We start from the raw sequence: 21,455 nt of genomic DNA, 5'->3' as shown, positions 1-21,455 counted from the left end.
ATGCTCTGTTTGTGGCAAAAAGTACTATGATTCATTGCATTTTTAGCCTATATTATATACAGAGAACTATACTAAATCCCTAAAATAATATAAAACTTCATTAGTTTCAACTTCTCTATCTTCTTTGTAAGAATGTGGTAGAATTCTTGGAAGTTAAACTGTTGAAAATATAGAGGATGCCCTAAAATGTGTACTGCCTCCCCATTTCCACCAATTGCACTGGGCTTTCTAACTCTCAAGCTTGTGTATATTGAGCATTTTGTCCAAGTTTACTTTCCTAACCTGAAACTGGCCCTAGGAGTGGTCACTGCACTTTATCCTGCTTGATAAGCCATTACTTTTTGTATCATGCCTGACTGCATCTCCAGTTTGGGGAGGAGGTATGACAACTTCATCTGTGACCTTAAGTCTCAGACAGAGCTAAGAAGAATTGTTGATTTTCAGTGTGTTCAAATTTTTGTTGTTATTTACAAGGAAGGTAATGATGACTTCCAAACTTTTTATGTGACAGATTTGAAGAAAGAATTCCTGTGATGTCTCTAAGACTGAAAGAAACTATGAATATATTTAAGACAGACTGTAGTTAAATATCCTTTCATTCATTATATCTTTTTAATAAGTGATTTCCTTATTTCAGTTATACCTCTCAGGTATCTCACCTTGAATTATTTCTAGAGGTCCTTAAAGGATACTTATATAGCTGAGAGTCCACTAACATGTAAAAAAAAAAAAAAAGCTGTTTTCTTATATATTTTGTTTCTGATTATAACTTGAAACAAAACAGTATAAACCATTAAATTTTTTACTGAAATATTGTGTAGTAATGCTTTTCATATTAAGTATTTGTATAAACATTCACTTTTCAAATAGACCTTTAAAAGACACATTTCTTATAGTTATTTTCAAAAGTCTAAGCATTACCCAGCTGCAAGTTTTTTTTGAATTAAAGAATATTAATATTACCATAACTATTCTTTGATAATTAAGAGTAACTTGAGACGTTGAAAGGCTATTTTTTTTGGTAGATGCTTTTGGTTATTTAATTTTTGGTAGGTAATTTTGTAGATAATGGGTAGATAATATTGATACCTAAGCTCTCAGATTTTTCTCAGTGTTTGACTATGCCAATCTTTGAGAAACTAATAATTAAAATGGATTATTCTTTTTAGCCAATCCAGATGCAAAAGTGAATCAAAACTTTAATGCATTTATTATTCTGAAATTCAAATGTTCTGTAAAAGAATTTAAATGATACAACACAATTTATTGAACATGATAGACTTGCTAAAAAAATTAAAGACAAATGACCTCTCTTTTATTTGATCAACACTGCTCATTTAATCAGTAAATGAAGTTCTACCAAACAAAACTGATCCATACATATATTAATGGCTGTCAGTGGCTCATTCTTATTGCACTTTGTAAATGATAGCATTCAGTAAAAGTGTTAATTGCATTTTTTTTAAAATTACAACAGATATTTATGTAGTGTGGAAGTTGTATTAAGTAAAAATTTGTAAAAGGAAAAACTATTTTGTGAATGAGGAAAATATGCTGAGTTCTACAGAAATATTGTCTGTTTACAATGTCTGGTTTTTAAATGTCATCTTCAAAATAGACCTACAAAGCACAGGATAGGACTGTTTGGTGTGATGTTTGTCTATGGTGTGATGTTTATTTCTCATGATAAAAGTCACAAATATTGTTAATAAATATTGACAGATTTACTGTGTTCAAAATGCCATGGCTCACCCTACTAAATAAATAAACTTTATTGTCTCTATATAGGAAGTAAATAAGCAATGGTATAATCTGAGCTCAACTCATAAGAATTCTTTTTTGAAAAGAGTTGTTTTAATGCTTTTGATATTTATTCATATTTGAATTCAAATTATTGATATTTGCTTTCTTTGTACACTCATCATAGCAAAGGTCTTGGATCTCACATAAAGCAATACATGTGCATTTACTTTTCTTACATTCAAATTAGAAAAACAGTAGATTGTGCACACCCAAATATTTGAATGTGCATATATACAGACACAGTAATAATGCTCTGTTTGTGGCAAAAAGTACTATGATTCATTGCATTTTTAGCCTATATTATATACAGAGAACTATACTAAATCCCTAAAATAATATAAAATTTCATTAGTTTCAACTTCTTACCAAACAGAACTTTCAGCAAAATAAGGCAAATGTAGTTTAATATATATATGTATATATATATTTTTTTAAAGATTTATTTATTCATACAGATTTGGGGTACAGGCCAGAGGTACAGGGGCGGTGAGAGGATACACCAGAGACAGAGTGGGGAGCAGAACAGGCCGACTGATGAAGTACACAGCCGAGGGGAGCAGTGGGCGGGTCAGGAGAGGTCTGCCATGCCATGTAATCACCTCCGGGGCGGGGATCGAATTCATGCTGAAGTGCCTTTAACTGCTTAGTGCTGTGCTTTAACCAGCTGTGCTTTAACCTGCTGCGCCACCAGGGAGGGCTGAAATGTAGTTTAATATTTTTAAGTGTAATATGAAAATTATATCTTTTCATGTCACAAATATATGACACAATTATTATGTATAATCTAAATATATGTGTTTTCTTTATTGGTAAATGAAGTATATTAGAATTGTGACAGTCCCCTACACCTACTTATAAATTATGGTCAATATCCTTATATTTGTATGTCTGTTTCTTGTTTAAACATAGCTACTAGAGTAATATTTATATTTAGTAGAAATATAGGATATATTCAATATTGTATACTACTTCAAAGAAGAATAAATTTAACATTTAAGATCTCATTTAGATGGCAAGTTCCCTGAAGCTCAGTCTCTAAGCTTTGATAGTGTAGGTGAGCTAACTCTAAGTCAGACCTGAGATAACATTGTCAGTCCATTGGCAAGGTGGGCCTAGAGTTTAAATGCTCCCACTTACAGGTTGGTGTCCTTTCATCTGTAAGATGCCTTTTATTCATGTAACATTAAGGTCGATAGTAGCTTAATATTAGATGCCACAGTTGATCCATTCACCTATTGAAGGAAATTTTGTTTGCTCACACATTTTTACAGTTATAAATAAAGCCATATAAACATTGTGCACAGGACTTAGTACATTTATTATTGGGTAGATAATAGGGTATGGACAATTGATGAATAACATGATACAAATATTTTGAGTTACATAAGAAACTCTCAGACTATGTATATTTTGAAGCACATAGGTGCCTTTTTATTACTTGTCTTCATAGCAGTTGCCAAAATTGTAATCCATGAATTATTTTTTCTGGCTATATGTTTATTATGTATATTATCTTTTCCTCACCTCTATTTCCCCCCCTTCTCTCTTCCCTTTACCTCTGCTTTGCTTTTCAATTCTCCCAAAATCTCTGAGAACAAGAACACTGAATTTCTCATTTACCTCTGAGTGCCAGGTTAATACCACATAACAGAATGTAAAGTATTTGTATTTATTAAATAAACAATTGATGGAACTGTCAATACATAGGTGTATAACTTTTTAAGACACTACTCAGTGCAATTCCATGTATTATTAAAAATAATGTTTTACTTGTAGAAAAAGTTTTTTTCTTTCTACATTAATAGTTAAAGTGATTTAAAATACCATTTGTACTATAAGATACCATTAAAAGTAGTTAGTTCTAACTGTTCATCATAGTAAGTGTTTTGGATGCCCTTCGTCATTTAATGTTTAAATCTAATGGGTGATTATGATGCAAGAATCATCATTGTACAGACTGGGAGACAATCTCAGAGAAGTTGAAACACTTATCCATAATTGCTGAATACTATAACTAACTTTTCCCCCAGTGAATCCAAATTCCATACCAATAAACACTAAGTCAGAATGACTTTATTCTACATTCAGCTACAGTTCTGGATCTTCTCACTCTCAGCTATGCTCAGATTTCTCTTGCCAAATACAGTCTATGCTAAAAAGAATTTAATCCATGCAATTCCTACGGAAATTTGTACATCAAAATTTCTATTTCATATGGGTTTATAATAAATGAAAGTGTGCATTTTAAATTCGTCAGTTTATCCTATAAATAATTAAATGGAGAATACAAAGCCAGAGGAAATATAACCCACATATATTGCATTTCTTTGATGATAAAAACCAATCTCTCTCGGTTTCCTTGCATTTTTGGCATTGCCACTGAGAATCAGCAGGATTGTAGTCTTTCCCTTGTGGCCTAGGAGCCTTTTTTTATTCATATTGAAAGCACCTGGTTTAGGGTTTTCTTTTTTTTCCCTTAATTAAAAATGAATGAAACTAAGAAAAGTGTCAATCTGCAGGGAAGAATAAGACCTGTTGCTGGTCCCTATCCATGCAGCTCAGGAACACTAATGTTCAGCACAGCATGTTTTGCTTGCGGCAATTGATTTATTTCCAGTGTTAAAAAGTGACTTTGTATCATAGTTCTTGGTGTGTTTCATCTTATATTATGTAACTGCTTTCATGTTATTTGTACTTGCATTTCTCACATAAGAGAAGGGTGGTATGAATATTCCTATAATATAAAGGTCAGCTTCAAAGCATCCTAACTTTAACCTTAACCCATTTGAATCTGATGAAACAAAGATAACATTTTCATAGTATGATATAAAAAGTGATTTTGGTGGTACTCAGAAGCCATCCTATTTAGTAAAAATGAGAATTTTAACTATATTTAAATATATACTAGGTAAAGAAAACTATAGAACTATCAATGTTTTGATGAATTGTTCGGACTATTTTAGTTGGTATAGAGTAGAAACCCACTGAGAGATATAGAAAAATAAAGGATAATAATTATATAATATATGACAGAGTACATAAACAAGATGTTGTAGAATTAAAGTTATAAAGTCCAACCTCATTTGCTCAAATTGACTTAAGAAAAGTTCCAACAGGAAAGTAAGCCTGAATGAAAGACATGGCAAGTGTGACTGGATATAGGTGCCAGTTGCCCCATAGAAACTAGATGCAAAGTTGCAAGTTATTTATAAAAAAATGCAAATCAAGGAATTAAGGGTATATTATTTCCTAAAAAACAAAAAGACTTTTATTACACATATTTTAACACATAGCATATTATTGAACTTAGATGCCACTAAAGCATTCAAATAAGCTAAGAGGACCTAAATACAAATAGAAACAATAACAAAGAAAGTTCATTATCATCCAAAAATTGAGACTATTTCTACTAAACAATTTAGACAACGAGTCATAAAATTCTGAATGTTCTCACTAGTGAACCTAGTATGTGCTATTTCCATCTATTTTTTCTTGAAGTAATAGATTAGTCAAGGTATTCAACTTCTAGAATATTTTCTTGGTACTTTTGTTTGTATATTAAGGGTACTGAATCAGATACTAGATTCTAGGACTGGCAATTCTTTGTAGACAGGGAAATTTTAGCATACTAGTTTTTATAATGGGAAATTTGAAAATTAAAATATGGAGGATGGCATTAAGACCTCAGAGGTTTAGTTGTAACAATCACACTGATAATTTGTGCCAATAGTGACTATTATAGCTATTAAATGATTCCGATATAACTGACAGAGAATGAGATTCTCAATATTATTGTGCTGAATTAAATCAAGCACAAGATATTTAAATTAAATACAGTAATTTTTACAATGTGAACTGTGCCATAGCCCAACCTATAACTATTTTTAACTATCAAAGTTTATTTTTTATTTTTATATTATTCTATTTAATTTATTGTTAACTATTTTATTGTGGTAACATTTTCTTATAGCATTATGTAAGTTTCATGTATGTATCATTCAAAATCAACATGCATCTATACTGCATTAAGTCCACTGAAATTCCAGTTCTATCATTTATAATTGTTTAGTTCTGATTTACACACCCTGTTTTTTTCGTTCTGATGACTACTAATTGGTTTTACAGTCCAAATATTTATTTGGTTATGTTTTCCTTTATATATTTTGTTTGGTTTCTCTATATATTACACATGGAAGACCTAGAAGTTATCGTGTGCTGAGTAAAAAAAGTTAGAGAAAGAGAACCTATCATTTTAAAATTCAAGACATTTCTACTTTCAAAGGCATGTATTTATACTCATAGATAACATAACAAAAAAATCACTACCACCTCTTTGTTAAGTTTATGGAGATTTAAACAAAAAATTGACATGTAATTGAATTTACTCATTGTGAACAGCTGATAGATTATCTTCCACTTATAATTTGAAGATGTCCTATTCATGTATATCATCAATCAGTATGCTTATTGATTTTTTTTTTAGATTTTATTTTATTTGTGCATACAGAACTGGGATACAGGCCAGAGATGTGGAGGATGAGAGAATTCACCAGAGACGAGTGGAGTGCAGAACAGGCAGATCAACGAAATACACTACTGAGGGGAGCAGCGGGCGGGTCAGGAGAGGTCTGCCTCACCATGTGGTCACCTACGGGGCAAGCGGGAATCGAACTCATGAGGAGGCGGCTTTAGATTCTCAGTGCTGTGCTTTAACCCACTGCGCCACCAGGGAGGGCCTTGATTTTTATTTCTAAAAAAGTTATCTGAACTTTAGTGTTTTTTATTTCACACAGAAGTGTAGAAAAACATTCAGAGATAAATTATTTAAAAGGAGGTTTACCAATCTAGCTCCATCTCTGAAAACAAATAACAAAAAACATACTTTTTTTTATATACAGATGCACATATGCATAAAGGAAAAGTAAAAATAGTTTGAATATTTTTATTGTGAAAGTATTAGGAATATGTTTCAGGTGTAATTTTTAGAGTTTATCAATTTCACTTTTCATTTAAATAATTAAAATTTACCTCTTAAATTATGGACATATTATACATGTTATATGTTCTTACTGTTGATAAATTGCCAGTGGACCTAAGTATTTGAAATTTAGTCCCAAGAGTCCCTATTGACATTGATAATCAGTGAGTTAATTGATCAAAGATTCTTGGCTCTCTGGTACATTAGAACTACTACTCTTCTTTTAGCCCAATAAAAGGACATTTGAAAGCTATTTTATAATTAGTTTTGAGAGTACTGGATGTGATAAATATAACAATAATCACAATTTTATAGTTAATCATCACAATTTTATAGTTCTGTGCAGTTTCATGAAAGCACAGTGGCCATGTATATTTTAAAAATTAAGGACCATAGAAGGTTTCTAAGAAATTGTTGAACAGAATAAAAGGAAGTTATTATGAGTAAAACATAATGCATATGGCAGAGAAAGCCTCTCTAAGGTGGGAATATTTAAGACTTGAACAATAAGAAGAAATAATCCAAGGGAATAGTTTAAAAAATGATTTAACAGATCTAGCAACATATGCAAAGTCATGAAGAGGAAAAGGGCTTGACCCATATGATAGAGCAAAGGACAGGGTTGATTGAGCAAGTTAAGTATATTAGCTCTGGATCTAAAAGTAAGCAGATATATAGAAAGTCACAAACAACAAATATTTGGAGTACATTCAAATGCAATATAAATGCATTAACATTTTTGTCAATAGGAGAAGGATATGATCATTTTCAATGTTTACAGTATCATGCCTATTCTATAAAAATGTACTGAAAAAGGTTAAAAGTGAGAGTGAAGACAAAAATATACGGAGAACTGATGAAACGCAACAAAAATAAAGTAAACAACCCCATCAAAAAATGGGCAGAAGAGCTAAAAAGACAGTTCTCAAAGAGGAAATGCAGATGGCCAACAAGCATATAAAAAAATGTTCAACATCACTTGTAATAAGGGAGATGCAAATTAAAACCACAATGAGATACCACCTCACCCCAGTGAGAATGGCACATCTTCAAACAACTAGCAACAACAAATGTTGGTGAGGATGTGGAGAAAAAGGAACTCTTCTGCATTGCTAGTGGGAATGCAAACTAGTACAACCACTATGGAAAACTGTTTGGAGGTTCCTCAAACTGCTGAAGATGGAGCTTCCTTATGACCCAGCAATCCTAGTCCTAGGTATCTACCCAAAAGACACAAATACACTGATTGAAAAAGATACCTGCACCCCCCATGTTTATTACCGCTTTATTTACAATTGGAAAAACATGGAAGCAGGTCAAATGCCCAAAAGTAGATGACTGGATTAAAAAGATGTGGTACATATATACAATGGAATATTACTCAGCAACCAAAAAAGAGAAACACATGTCATTTGCAGCAACTTGGATGGAGCTGGAAAAGGTCATGCTTAGTGAGATAAGCCAGAAAGAGAAAGAAAAATACCAGATGGTTTCACTCATAGCAGGAGTATAATGGACCAGGCGAGAAAATAACAAGAATAATGAACAGCCATATACCAGAGACATTTTGTGGGGGTGGAGTGGGGAATGGGATCAAAAACGGGGGGGGTGGGGAGAGAAATGCACGGGATTATGGTGCTGGCACACGGGTGACTTGGTGATGGGAAACCCACGGGGATTACAATTGAAATGGAAAAAAAAAATGTACAAAATGATGTAAAAATAAACTGTTATAAAATTTAACAAAAAAAAGTGAGAGTGAAGAAACAAGCTAGGTTATTGCAATTATTAAGTGAAAGATAATGATGGTTTTATTTATGGTTTTGTAAAATGCAAATTAGAGAGAAAAAAATTAATTTATAATAGACAGTGAAGAATTCTGAGACATGGTATTGAGTAGATGTGGAGAACAAGAAAACTTGAGCAATAGAGTGGTGATATTTCATTTCCTGACAGGAGTTGGTCAATTTAAAAGAAACAAGTTAGAATAGAGGGGATGAACAAATAGTTTAGCAATGCGATACTGTACATGTTACATTTAAGTAGTAGATATTTCATTGTGTTGCCAAGTAGTTTTATGTATAAGAATATAATGAGGTATAAAGTGGAAATATAAATTTGTGCTCATTAGCACTATAGATATCTTTGTAATCTTTTGATAGATGACTATGTTTTTGGGGAAAATGAAGAAAAGAGACAGATTGAGGATGAAGATATGAGAAATTTCCAAAACTAGAGACCAGAAAAAAGAGAGGAAACCAAGAGAAGTCAAGATATATGGATAGGTTTCTAACCAAATGTAACACAAATTATTTATTTAATTATCATTGACAATTTGAATAGATGAAGTCTTCATATTTGTGCCTTAAATTTAATAGTATGACTATACTTCTGGAAATTTGCAAGAATATTTTTAGTGAGCTGATGATGTGAAAGTAATTAGCATGACATGAGGAAGGAATGGAATATGTGGGAAATTTGACATATATCACTTTCAAAGATTTTTTTGAAGAAAGGAGAAACAAATCAGGATGTAGTTTGATCAAAATATATTTTCAAAGGATTGTTGTCTCTTAGTTTTTCCAACAAGTATTTACTGTCTACCCACTGTGTAACTGTGGACCCAACAGCATACTAGTACACGCCATGTAGCAAAAAGCAGAAAAAGGATGGTCTGTTGGTGAAGACATACAAGTAAAATTGGCATACAGGTGGGCATAAAGTTAACAATTCTAATTCTTGGGAATAACTTTACAAATTTATTTCACATCAGAAACTCTGAGAAGAATAGGATCTAAATATTTATCCAGCCCAATTGTATAACATAAAAGTCTTTCCCCATTTCATTCTGGAATCTCTATACCTTTTCCCAAGATGTATTGTTATAGGCATATCTTCTACCTAGCTACTAATGTAGGAAATAAGAAGTTTTGAAATATTATGTACATTACTATGAAAATACCATTTCATTTCTTTGCCTTAATATAGATTCTTAATATTAGTTTTAAAACCAATCTTCAGAGTCATTCTTGCTCTCAGGTTGACACATAGTTTAACATCTCCTAATCATGTTAGATAGCCACATACATCTGCCAGGTATCCTTAATAGAACAGAAACACTGAATCAATTATTATAATAACCAAGAAACCATTTCTAGCACTTATAGAAATAGAGGAACAAAAAAGGTAAATTAGTTAGAGTGAAGGAGGAACTGAAATGCAACCAGAGTTTAGTGAACCAAGTAGAAATTAGCATAATGAAACCACATATGGTAGGCAAAAATGGGAAATGTAATGACAGTGATGATGGGTTCACATCATTGGAAATACACAGGAATTGCAACAGAGGCACACAGATGCTCCCTGAGAAACTACCAGTTCATAGAGAAAAAAGTAAGAATGTATTGGCTTCTCTCTTCCAGCCTCCATTATGATACTAGTACAAATCAGCAAGCAGAAAACCCAGGAAATTCAACCTGGAAAGATCAGGTTTCCTAAGATTATGCAAAGCAGAGCTGGAGAATGACAAAATATAAATCTGATCGTATAAAGACTCAGGGCAGCCTCCTTCAGTAATTACAGAATTCACCATCTCTTGATTATAGATATTCTAATACACTATCTTCAAAGATTAGTGTTATCTCTAAAACTGGATAAGACCCCAGTCTCTTGATATTCACTATACTAAGCTTAGTGGGATAGTGTTTTCTATTACTGTGTAACAAAACTACAGTGAAGCAGCTTAAAAGAATACCATGAATTACCTCTTATTTCTGTAGGTCAGAAGTCAATCACAGCATGCCTGACTTCTCAGGCTGCACTGTTCAGGCTGAGATCAGTATATCAGCCAAACAAAATTGTCATTTGGAGATTGGGGAAAAATCCATTTCCAAACTCATTTCTGTCCTTGGCAGAAGTCAGTTCAGTGGCTGTAGGTCTGAATTCCCTGTTGTCTTTCTGGCTATGGTTCTCAACTCCTAGAGGCAACCTAAATTTTGTGCCATATTATTCTCTCGATCTTTAAACCAGTGAACTCAAATCCTTCTTATACTTTAAATCTCTGATATTATCTGTGAGGAGATAGAAAAAATTTTGTGGCTGAAAGTTCATGTAATGTCCCTTTCTTTAGGTCTCTGTACCATGGGGGCAAAATACATTATGCATCATTCAGCATACACTCATGGTTGGGAGGTTAGTGGAGTGAAGATTTTGAATGAACAGAAAATCTTGGGGGCAGCTTAGAATTTGTAATTTTGCCTACAACTGACAGGATGGGAATAAAGCTTCAACCTATAATTGCTCCTCCTTCCTTTTCTAACTAACAAGTTATATGAGAAGTATACTAATTTACTAGGTGAAAACTATCCAGTGAGTAGACAATAATTTGTCATTTGTGACCTGACAATATTATGCAGTAAATTTTAAGTAGATACTTTTATAGAATTGGAAATGAGCAAAAGTTGCCAAAAAGCAGAAATAATTTAAAGAAAACTTCAGTTTATTGAACCTTTTCTAAAGAAACATGGTAATTCCAATTAGCATAAATTGAAAGTTTCATTGCCTACAAACCTGGGACGATTTTATTGCTTTGTACAATTATAATTGATGGGGTAACAAAGCCTGACTTAGAAACTGATTTGCTTGGTTACTTTATTTTGGTTGACTTGCTTGATGTTTCCTTATAGTGACAAGCAACACCATGCTATGAATTTAGCATATCAGTCATATGAGCTGTTTATGAAGAACACATTGCTTTTAAGAAGACAAATGTCATCCTGAGCAATAGTTCAAAGAGCATTAAGCTACAAGTGGTTGGAACCAGTGTTTATAGTTTATACTACTCTGGCAAAAGTATATAAGCTAAATGACATAATGGTGTGTGACCTGTCAAGCCCTTGCCATTAGGCCTTTATTGCTCTCACACACATACATGTACACACACGTACATGCGCACACACACGCAGACTTGAATATTATACCATTTTTCATTTGTTATGTTTCATTTTCATTTTCCCAGCTCTCCACAAATTATGTGAACAGTTCTCTACATAAAAAATTAAATATATTAACAATTATACTTTGGAAGTTTTGGAAAAAATCATTATTTTAAGCCTTACAGAGTAAATTGGGCCTATCATATCTGAGGAAATGAGCTTAAACCACAGCTTTAGGATGATTTGAATCTGTGACCTCTGGGATTCTTTTTTTCTAAATTACAGACTCGTAATTTCAATAGGTAATAAGCATGAAGTACTTACATTTTCATTCTTTTTTTTTTAAGATTTATTTATTTATTCATACAGAACTGGGGTATAGTCCAGAGATGTGGCGGGTGAGAGGATTCCCCAGGGGCAGAGTGTGGAGCAAAACAGGCAGATCGACGAAGTACACTGCTGAGGGGAGCAGTGGGCGGGTCAGGAGAGGTCTGCCACGCCAGGTGGATCTCCTCCATGACTGGCAGGCGCGGATCAAACTCATGCGGAAGTGGCTTCTTAGTGCTGTGCTTTAACCCGTTGCGCCACCAGGGAGGGCCCAACATCTTCATTCTTAACTAAAGAGAATGAAAAATAATAATATACTGTGTCATAAACGAATTTCAGTAATAGACAGTTTTGCGTGGTTCTGAACACATTGTTAGTGATGACTGAATCTAACTGGCGCTGATGTTTGTTAAGCAGAGTACAGTTGTCTTAATTTTATTATCTTAAATGATCAACTATAAAGTAGAATGGTTCTTGGCAAATGATGAAGTTTTAACAAGGATGGAAAATATAGCATATTGACTATGGTTGTGTCTTCTGGATCCCAAGTGCCTATGTATGAATCCTATTTCAGTCATTTTTTAGCTTGAAGGCTAGAAAATTAGAGAAAAAGATAATGGAATACTTTTTTTTTTAATCCTACTTTTTTACTTAATTGAAATAACATAATTCTGCCTTAGGAGAGACTCATATTTCTAATTTACTACAAATTAGACAAAATAAAGTTCCTACCATACCTGCATAGTTATTGAACTTCTCAATGTTAATGTATTTAAACAGATCAGGATTCATCTCCAATTCCTAATTAATTTTCACCAGTGTTCTTCAAATTAAAAAATGGTACCACCCATCACTTCACTGATAGGAAGTAAAACCTAGGAATCATTTATTAAACTTCTTTATTTTCCCACATAACAAGCATGTTCTTGCCTGGGAATCTTTATTCTGCAAAGTGCATTTATATCTTGAATGCTTCTTCCTCAAATGGCCACAAAAGATTGTTCTATCACTTATTGTGCAAAATTTTGACTTTCAATCACTTATCACTTAATTAGTAGTAATTCTGATATCTTTTCTAAGATACAAGCTATATGGTATGAGAATTTTGTTTATTTTGTTAGTTCATTCTCAGAACTTAAACCGGTCACTTGCACTTAAAAATTGAACTAATAAATTTCTTTGGAATGTGGATGACTATATTCTCAATTCAAATGGTTCAATTTTCAACATTCTTTCAAAAATATATCTAGAGGCCCTCCCTGGTGGCGCAGCGGGTTAAAGCACTGCATTAAGAAGCTAAAGCCACTTCTGCATGAGTTCGATTCCCGCCTGCCCTGGAGGTGACCACATGGCGTGGCAGACCTCTCCTGACCCGCCCACTGCTCCCCTCAGCAGTGTACTTCGTGGATCTGACTGTTCTGCTTCCCGCTCTGTCTCTGGTGAATCCTCTCACCCTCCGCATCTCTGGCCTGTACCCCAGTTCTGTGCGAATAAATAAATAAATCTTAAAAAAAAAAAAAGAAAAAAAATATATCTAGAAAGAAAAATATTTTTAATAAAGTTCTGATTTTTATAGAAATGATTATCATCTTGTATTCATAATTTTTCAATAAATATCAGGGATTAATTCATCATGCTATTCATGGTAGTCTAAAAACACATTTGACGGCAGAGTGAATAATTGAGAGAGAGATTTGCAAATTAAGTAAACTATGGTAACCGTTAAATTAAGAAAAAAAGCCCTCCCTGGTGGCGCAGCGGGTTAAAGCACAGCACTGAGAAGCTAAAGCCACTTCCCCATGAGTTGGATTCCCGCCTGCCCCGGAGGAGACCACATGGCGAGGCAGACCTCTCCTGGCCCGCCCGCTGCTCCCCGCTCTGTCTCTGGTGAAGCCTCTCGCCGCCCCTGAGCCTCTGGCCTGTACCCCTCAGTTCTGTATGCATAAATAAATAAATCTTAAAAAAAATTAAGAAAAAAGTATAAACAATAAAAGTGTACTGAAGTAAAACATCTAAATATTGTCAGTGTCTACATCCTTTACATAGAATCATGAACTACGAAAAAAGAAATTCATAAAATATTTAGTAGATAACAAAGAATATTGTCAGAAAGATCAGGTGAGACAAAACTAGGTATATTACTTAAGGCAGTGCTAGGTTATATAAAAATAATCTCCAAAATTTCATCTGATGAATATAAATTTATTTTCCACTCATGTAAATTACAAGTTAGTTTTTCAGATTTAGATTATTCTTCAAATAGAGATTTAAGAACCATGGCTACCTCTTTCTTTTTCCTGGCCTAATTTTAACATGGGTTTTTAGGTGTCACCCAAAAGGGAGACTGGAGGCTCACACAGAAAAGTGTCTTATGGATCAATCTGAAAATGGTACAGTATATGTCAGCCCACTTTTATTATAGAACTAAATCACATGACACATAAACACAAGTGACTGAGATGTGCAGTCAAAGAAGAGGAAGAGTTTTATTGAACATATATAGTAAGCTTTGCCCAAAATTTGGGATTTGACTAAGAAAAATAGATAAGTTTCTTTAAGATAAATTGTTTCAGTATACTGGGGGGTAAAGATAAATTGTATCAGTATACTGGGAGGTAGAAATCAATGTAGAGAGAGAGAAATTCAATGTCAGAATTTACTTGGAGGCACATTCTTTTTAAGTCATAATTTGAGTTGCTAGTATTTGAGAATATGACAGAATATTCCATATCAAGCTTGAAATGGGGAAAATAAAATAGATTCACCTTTTAGATTTAAACTAAATTTAAGTGTCATCTGTAAGAAAAGCTGTATTAACATATCTACAATGTAAAGTTGTTCAAGGATAGATTGTTTTAATCAATGAACACAAAATACTCAAGATCATTCCTATGGCATTATCATAGCCTAACGTCATTTAACACTTGAATCACTTTATATGTTATAATCTAAAGTACCTCAAGGAAATCAGTGATTCTTGTGCAGTTATGTTGCATGGAGAGAACTTGTCAATCATTTAGTCTTTAAAGATCCCTTAGCCCTATGGTGGTAAGTTTTCAAGGTAGTGACTTTCAATTGTGACTCAGAAGAAAAATTCTGACCTTGAAAATAGAAATACTTATAAGACATATAACAACTATGTTTTTGTTGTAATCTACTATGTTAATATAGTATTTGTACTACTTAATTCATGAATTATTTCCTGGACTTGGTTAAATCCTTTCACATTTATAAACGTGTGAGTTGAAAATAAAGATGGCTATATAGCTATGATAATATGTATATATATGCATATATACAGAAAAGCAATATTTATATTTTGTGCAACTTCAATACACATGAGAGAAGTGAGTTAGGAATACCTATTGACTATGTCTTCAGTAATAGGAATAGGCATGTTTAGTATTTTTCAAATAATATTTAAGGTGGACTAGGGGAGAGTTGATGATGGGTACATTATGGTACTAATAGCTGATGAGGCTATTCAGAATTACCTCCATTAAAATAAATAAATAAAAATAATAGTTAAATTGTATTTCCTTAAAATTCAAAATGCTTCAAATACTGTAACTAATTTTAACTCTACATTTTAAGGAGAACTTCTCTGACCTATTTATACTTATTTTTGCATATATAAAATTTTCTTTCCTAGGGAATTAAAAAAAATATATAGAAAGCATTCTATAAGTGTATGGAAGATAGGCTATTCCTTCAAACTAAAACATAAAGAGCATCACTTTCTAAGCCAATACAAATTAAAATAACTTGAGAATCACAAGAAAACATTTTAAGTTATCTGTACTAGATCTGCATTTTATATTAAGTTCCAGCTAAATATGGCATTTAAAGCAGACAAATTATAATTTATAATAAAGTTTTTAGCTACATATTGACATACAGTGCAAATTCTTCACTGGTAAAAAGTTTATTAAAAGTATCTAAAGTCAATTTTGCACTTAAAATGAAAGGAAATCAGGATTAATTTAGGTATTCACTTGAATATACCCCAAAATTTGGAAATATGGGTAAAATTACTGTAGATATTTTACTTTGAAACAAAATGAAGCACTTATCTAAGCTATCTAATATAACTATGTATATGCAAATTGCATTCAAAACTAACTTAAAAAAGGTCCCTCTGAGGAGCAAAGACACTGTGAGCTTAATTATGGTGATTATTATTTGCAGACCTGCTCCCCTGGGCTTCTTTGTGGTAATGAAATAAAGGAAAGTACCTGTTTCCTCCCATGTCACAAAGAACAGATGCCATTTCTGCACAGGCATATACAGTGCCCTCTTCTGAGACTTCTGTCAGTATTTTCCCATCTGCGAGAGTTGCTTCCACAGTTGATCACGGTAAGTAAATAGAAGATAATGGAGTTTGAATTTGAAAAAGTTATATATTGAAACATCTTGTGATTTATTTCAGTATTAAACTTCTTAAACACATGGATTTTCAGGATGCAGATTTTCTTGGAATTCTTGTTTGCTAAGTACCAAGTTCTGAGTTTCTCATTTAAGAAAATGTCCTTCACTAGTAAACAATCTTTCTGAAATAGTGCAGAAAAAAATGTTCATTAGCTGTCTTTATTCTGATCTGTAGCTGGACCCTAATCCTACCTAATTTTGTTTTAACTATGAGTAAGTAGTATTTCAAAGTGACTTCTGCCTCTCACCTCAATATATTTTTTATTATATCCTCTAAATCATTATTTGTAAGTATATATTCCTATCATTTTTTTAAAAAATACTCATATTTTCAATAATGTTTTTTGCTGTGCTGAAGTATTTTGACAAGTAGGTTTTGATATAACTTTTTAATTTGCCAATCAAATGATGCCATATTGTTAATACTATACTAACCACAAATACCAAATTCCTCTTCATACAGTAATTGGAGGATAAGTTTTGAAATAATGCTTGCTTATAGTTAAAACAAAATTAGCTTGGGTTAGGGTCCAGGAAAAAAGAAAGAAAAAAGTTTTGAAGGCCATAGATAATCTAAGCAGAAAAGCTCCAATTTTTGTATGATTTTTATTCTTTTAAACTTGGCTTTTTAAAGTAGATTTATGCTAAGATAAATATGTTGCATGTTTAAAAAGTAAAATGACATTTTTAACATAAGATATCAAATATTATTAATGACAAAGTTGTAATATTTCATGTTTTATAATTTAAAAGAAATCATTTGGTTACAGGAATGATGTTCTAGATAAGAAACAGAAATTTGACCGTTCTATATAAAATAATTTGTTCTTTGTCTCTCCCACGGAGTGTAAATGATAGGAACCTTTTCAGATTAACCATTTGTAAGATCTCCAAACATTCTTAGATGTTTATTAGAAATATGATTTTAAAGCCGTGTTTGTCTATATGTGTGTGAGGTGATGGTGCAATTTTCAGGAGATTCGGCACAAAAATAATAATTCTTTTTTTACCTTTTCTTTCTCTAAAGGTCTAAAACACATATTTTCAAGGATGATATTCTCCCAACCACTGTTTGGCAGCACTAAGTACTGGCATGTCTTTTGAAAGCTATTTACTCAAAGAACTAATTTTTACTAGAGCACTTTTAGCAAAAGAGTCTTCCTTCTTCCACAGATGTTTTTTCTTCCCCATTTCTGAATTTTGATGCTCATGGCCCAGCACAAATTGTCTGAGGCAGAGCATCTGTTTCACAAATGGCTATCCAAACTTCAGTAGCCATCCCAAGATTCATGTTCCTCAGTAGGAGAGAGAAGACCCCCATGTGTCAACTCTTAATGACCAATATTGTTTTTCTTAAACAGACTTTACTATTTGAAGATGATCAGACTATTGCTTTATCTGCTGCCACAATGAGTTCAGTAATTAATGGCATTCCAGGGACAGATACTGAGTTAAACAGGCACTTAATACTTTCCTGTGGAATCCTGCTCAGAACTGCTTCCACAAGTGTACCTCCAGTTGTCTTGAGGAGGGCTCAAGAGGATATTGAAGAATATTCAGCTGTTTCCTTCATTTCAAGAACAGAGTACTAGAGATTGCTGAATTCCTCAATATCTCCCATTTCTCTTGCTAAGATAATTATAACCAAACAGGTAGCCATCTTAAAATCATCAACTCTGCACCGATTCAGTACACAAACCTCCATTCCCAGTGAATATCAGGTTATTACTGAAGCAGCTAGCAACCAGAGACTCACAAACATCAAATCACAGGCTGCTGATTCTTTAAGTGAATTAAGCCAAGCATGTGCAACATGTTCTATGACTGAAATAAAATCCTCTCATGAATTCTCAGATCAAGTTTTGCATAGCAAACAGCCCCACTTTTATGAGACATTCTGGATGAACTCAGTGATATTAGCCAGCTGGTATGCTCTAATGGGAACTCAAACGATCACTTCTGGGCATTTGTTTTCTTCTGCTACTGATGCAATGCCATCAGTAGCATTAACAGAACTGTCGTCTTTATTTCCTTTTACAAGAGTTCAGAAAGAAGAATTTTATCCTCATCTTTAGAAGAATCCATTACCCTATCTAGTAATTTGGGTGTTAATATATGTTTGGATAAGACTTGTTTATCCACTATGTCATCAGAAAAGGTCTCTTCAGACATGAATTCTGATTTGATTTCAAAACTGACTACTGATGATCCGTTGGTATCAGAAAACATTTTAAGACTATTGAAAGTAGAAAAATAAAACTATAGGCTCCACTGGGGCACTGAATTAAGATAAAAAATTGGGCTTGCAAATGAGTAAAGGGGCTCATGAACAGTTCAAGCTTCACACAAGTGATAGTTCTATGGATTTTGAAATACATTGACAAAGTCATGCAGAAACAGCCTACCATTGTATAGAAACCCAGTGTTCTTTTTCAGAAGTAACCCCTACAGCTGAATTTTATTCAGTTTCTGCAGTTCAGCCACTTCCTCTGCAGACATTTTCCCCCATGTCTGTTCTCGGACCAGATTGGATGTATTATACAGATGATCTGACCTTAACATCTGACTTAATAGAAGAGGTCAGGACTTCTTCAGAATGATCCAAATGGAACTTCAGCCTAGTGTGCATGATTGAGAATTTCCTGCTGCAAACCCAGGGTCTTCAATCACTGGCTCTCTCACTTTGTCTTCACTAGAGTCCATTCCAGCACCTCATCAGCTGACAACTTCTGGTGAGTTTCTCAGTTTCAATTCAGTAAACTTTTAGAAATGACTTTCTTTTCTATAGGGAAGAAATAGCCTGATGTGGTCACCAGGTGCTCTAAACAGCCTCTTTGTAATCAGGGTAGCAGCCAGTTCAATGGGGATGGCCCCTGCTGTTGTACCTGACACAGATGGTTATTCTTTATGCACTGCCACAAAGGCTACCAGATCAATACAGGAGTATGTTGGAGACAGCTACACTGCTGGCAAGCAATCAGAAACTGAACTAGTTCAATTCATTACAATGGGTCTTTCAAAGTTTAGGAATAACTTTTATGATCCTCATTTCTTGAAATAGCTTCTTTGTCAGGTTGAACACAATATAGCATACACTTTCAAATCTTTTCTTCACTGCTGGTATTATTTTTTAATGAGAAAGATGAAGAAATGAAGGGAATATTTGGGTTTTCCCATGCAACATGGGGGGGCATATATCACTTGTTAATGTGATGCTATGATGCTTTTATTCAGAATATAAATTTATGATGTTATTAACAAAAACAACATATAAAACTGAAAAGAGAGTCAACATCCCATATATGAATTTGTATTCAGAATCTTGAAAAAACTACTGAAAAATCCACTTTTTAAAGTTAACTCTACAACCCTTTAGAATTACTAGTCTCCTCTACCCTTGTGATGGTTGACAAAAGGGGACCATTTAATGAGTTGTTTGTAGCAGCAAGAGGCTTTTTTTTCTTTATTTAAAGTTGTTCTGTCTTGCAAATTTCAAGTAAAACTTTATGGCAATGAAATTAATTTCCCTCCAGTGGAACAGGTAGGTTTTGTGTTTGCCTGTATATTTGTTTGTGTATTCTTCAGAAGCTCATAGTATGTCATTCTTTAAAGGTTTTTAGGGATGCAGTTATGAGTGGCAACTAGTAATATGAAAGATCAAAATATTATATTTGTTATATTCAATATGAGGAGATATTATTTGTAAGGTTTCTAAGACTAACTTAATATATTTAATTAAAAATTTAAATTACTATTCTTGTACTGGATGAGAGCTTGTGTAACTTTTAGTATAACTCCTCCACAATTTGTGACTTCAAACTACTCACATAGAACTATCTAGTTAATGTAACTGAGTTTATATGTTCTCCTCCAGTGCAAGTCACCACATAACCACCACATGGAAATAATCAAAACACAAATTGTCCATTTGCAGCATATCAAATCCTAGGTTTGACTTTCTATAAACAAACCTTTATCATATTCCATGTTTTCCCATCCCCCACAACCATATGCTCTTTAATGATTTTTTATTTCTTTCAGTCTCCCAGGTTCTGTCTTATTTCACTTGTCTACCTAATGATTTTAGATATAATAAACAATCATTTTTAAGGCACTTACTAGCATTTTGATTGTATTCACCTACGATATTGATCAGTGTCAATCAGGGAATAGAGAGCACAAGCCAATTAATGGAGGGATTAGTTTCAAAGATTTGTATATGGCTTCAGAAAAATAGGTGGTAGCATTGTCCTAAAGGTACTGGTGGGAGGAGAATGTCATTACTACCCCAAGTCTGGACAGGACAAAAGAAAGAGTAGGTTTCATTATATTTAAGGAAAGCAGCCAGTTGACAGAAGGTGTGACTTTTAGAAAAAGAACCTGGTGGCCCTCCCTGGTGGCGCAGCAGGTTAAAGTACTGAACTAAGAAGCTTAAGCCACCTCCGCATGAGTTCGATTCCCGCCTGCCCCGGAGGTGACCAAATGGCGTGGCAGACCTCTCCTGACCCGCCCGCTGCTCCCCTCAGCAGTGTACTTCGTCGATCTGCCTGTTCTGCTCCCTACTCTGTCCCTGATGAATTCTCTCACCCTCTGCATCTCTGGCTGTACCCCAGTTCTGTATGAATACATAAATAAATCTTAAAAAAAAACAAACCTGGTAATCTAAAGCAAAGTAACAAGGATGATACTGGGGGGTAGAGTCCCAAAATCGTTTTTATCTTGTCTTCTAGTATTCTGCTGGTGCTTTTCATTGTCTGAACCCATTCAGTAAATGGAAATGATTTTTGAAAAACATCCAGTCTAATCTCTTCATGTAAAAAAAAAAAAAAAAAGGTGAGGTAGGCCTTAGTAAGGCAGTCTGCAGTGTTAAAATCTTGAATAGATTCTGTGAAACTGCTAAAACATAGAAGGAGCATGGAACTGATGCAGGGAAAACTTCCTTGATTCTAAAGTCCACCCTTGAGTGGCTATTCATTCTTATAAGT

The sequence above is a fragment of the Condylura cristata genome, unplaced genomic scaffold (assembly GCF_000260355.1).
Source record: "Condylura cristata isolate star-nosed mole 26May11 unplaced genomic scaffold, ConCri1.0 scaffold00001, whole genome shotgun sequence".
Taxonomy (NCBI): domain Eukaryota; kingdom Metazoa; phylum Chordata; class Mammalia; order Eulipotyphla; family Talpidae; genus Condylura; species Condylura cristata.
The sequence above is the reverse complement of the archived record's forward strand: the minus strand, read 5'-3'. Positions refer to the sequence as shown.